Source organism: Arachis hypogaea, chromosome 4 (assembly GCF_003086295.3).
Source record: "Arachis hypogaea cultivar Tifrunner chromosome 4, arahy.Tifrunner.gnm2.J5K5, whole genome shotgun sequence".
Taxonomy (NCBI): Eukaryota; Viridiplantae; Streptophyta; class Magnoliopsida; order Fabales; family Fabaceae; genus Arachis; species Arachis hypogaea.
This window is the reverse complement of record NC_092039.1, coordinates 84,994,781-84,997,415: the sequence shown is the minus strand read 5'-3', so window position 1 is coordinate 84,997,415 and position 2,635 is coordinate 84,994,781. Positions and strand designations below refer to the sequence as shown.

The 2,635-nt window shown below is 30.9% G+C and overlaps 1 non-coding gene across 1 annotated transcript; it reads right to left on the bottom strand.

The window, feature by feature from the left end:
- Positions 1-2,025: 2,025 nt before the first annotated feature.
- Positions 2,026-2,129, bottom strand: LOC112798517 (small nucleolar RNA R71). The gene has a single exon (XR_003200127.1). It is a non-coding gene; the product is annotated as a small nucleolar RNA R71 (small nucleolar RNA).
- Positions 2,130-2,635: the final 506 nt, after the last annotated feature.

Below are 2,635 nucleotides of genomic sequence, written 5' to 3'. Positions count from 1 at the left end.
TCAGATTAGGTACTTTTCTTTTCAAAAATCTTTTTCAAAAATTTTCTTTGATTTTTCATTTTTATAAACTTTATTTTCGAAAAAAATAATAATAAAAATACAAAAAAATTAGAAAATCATAAAAATCAAAAATATTTTGTGTTCTTGTTTGAGTCTTGTGTTAATTTTTAAGTTTGGTGTCAATTGCATGCTTTAAAATTTTTTTTTTCTTGCATTTTTCGAAAATCCCATGCATTCATAATGTTCTTCATGATCTTCAAGTTGTTCTTGATAAAGTCTTCTTGTTTGATCTTGATGATTTCTTGGTTTGTGTCTTTTGTTGTTTTTCATGTGCATTTTTGCATTCATATTTTTTATGCATTAAAAATTTCTAAGTTTGGTGTCTTGCATGTTTTCTTTGCATCAAAATTTTTTTTTCAAAATAATGTTCTTGATGTTCATCATGATCTTCAAAGTGTTCTTGGTGTTCATCTTGACATTCATAGCATTCTTGCATGCATCTTGTGTCTTGATCCAAAATTTTCATGTTTTGGGTCATTTTTGTGTTTTTCTTTAAAAATTCAAAAAAATCAAAAAATATCTTTTCCTTATTTTCCTCCAAATTTTCGAAATTTTGGGTTGACTTGGTCAAAAAATTTTAAAATTAGTTGTTTCTTACAAGTCAAGTCAATATTTCAATTTTAAAAATCTTATCTTTTCAAAATCTTTTTCAAAAATCATATCTTTTTCATTTTTTTATATAATTTTCGAAAATTTCAAAAATTATTTTTCAAAATATTTTCAAAATCTTTTTCTTATCTTTTATCAAATTTTCGAAAATTAAGCTAACAATTAATGTGAGTGGTTCAAAAATTTGAAGTTTGTTACTTTCTTGTTAAGAAAGGTTCAATCTTTAAGTTCTAGAATCTTATCTTGTAGTTTCTTGTTAGTTGAGTCTTTTTAAAATTAAATCTTTTTTTTCAAATATCTTTTTCAAATATATCTTTTTATCTTTTATCTTATCTTTTTTTCAAAAATTTTATCTTTTTCAAAATTTGATTTCAAAATATCTTATCTAACTTCTTATCTTCTTATCTTTTTCAAAATTTGATTTCAAATATTTTTCAATCAACTAACTAACTTTTTGTTTATTTCTTATCTTTTTCAAAACCACCTAACTACTTTTCCCTCTCTAATTTTCGAAAATTCTCCCTCTCTTTTTCAAAAATTCTTTTTGTTTTAAATTTTAATTTTAATTATATTTTGTCTTTAATTTTCGAAAATTACTAACCCCTTTTTCAAAAATTATTTTCGAAAATTTCTCTTCTCTTTTCTTCTTCTATTTAATTATTTAATTACTAACACCTCTCTTCACCTCTCCTCATCCAAAAATCCGAATCCATCCTTCTTCTTTCTTATACCCTTTCTTCTTCTACTAACATAAGGGAATCTCTATACTATGACATAGAGGATTCCTTTTTCTTTTCTTGTTTTCTTCTCTTTCATATGAGCAGGAACAGGGAAAAGGGCACTCTTGTTGAAGTTGATCCAGAACCTGAAAGGACTCTGAAGAGAAAATTAAGAGAAGCTAAATTACAACAATCCAGAAGCAACCTTTCAGAAATTTTCGAACAAGAGAAGGACATGGCAGCCGAAAATAATAATAATAATAATGCAAGGAGAATGCTTGGTGACTTCACAAAGCCAACGTCCAAGTTTGATGGAAGAAGCATCTCCATTCCTGCCATTGGAGCCAATAACTTTGAGCTTAAGCCTCAACTAGTTGCATTAATGCAACAAAACTGCAAGTTTTATGGACTTCCATCTGAAGATCCTTATCAGTTTTTAACTGAGTTCTTGCAGATCTGTGAGACTGTAAAGACGAATGGAGTTGATCCTGAAGTCTACAGACTCATGCTTTTCCCTTTTGCTGTAAGAGACAGAGCTAGATTATGGTTGGATTCACAACCTAAGGATAGCCTGGACTCCTGGGATAAGCTGGTCACTGCCTTCTTGGATAAATTCTTTCCTCCTCAAAAGCTGAGCAAGCTAAGAGTGGATGTTCAAACCTTCAAACAAAAAGATGGTGAATCCCTCTATGAAGCTTGGGAAAGATACAAGCAGTTGACCAAAAGATGTCCATCTGACATGTTTTCAGAATGGACCATATTAGATATATTCTATTATGGTCTCTCTGAATTTTCGAAAATGTCATTGGACCATTCTGCAGGTGGATCTATTCACCTAAAGAAAACGCCTGAAGAGGCTCAAGAACTCATTGACATGGTTGCAAACAACCAGTTCATGTATACCTCTGAGAGGAATTCCGTGAACAGTGGGATACCTCAGAAGAAAGGAGTTCTTGAAATTGATGCTCTGAATGCCATATTGGCTCAGAACAAAATGTTGACTCAACAGGTCAACATAATCTCTCAAAATCTGAATGGATTGCAACATGCAGCCAACAGTACTAGAGAGGCAGCTTCTGAAGAAGCTTATGATCCTGAGAACCCTGCCATGGCAGAGGTTAATTACATGGGTGAACCATATGGAAACACCTATAACCCATCATGGAGAAATCATCCAAATTTCTCCTGGAAGGATCAACAAAAGCCTCAACAAGGCTTTAACAATGGTGGACGCAATAGGCTGAATA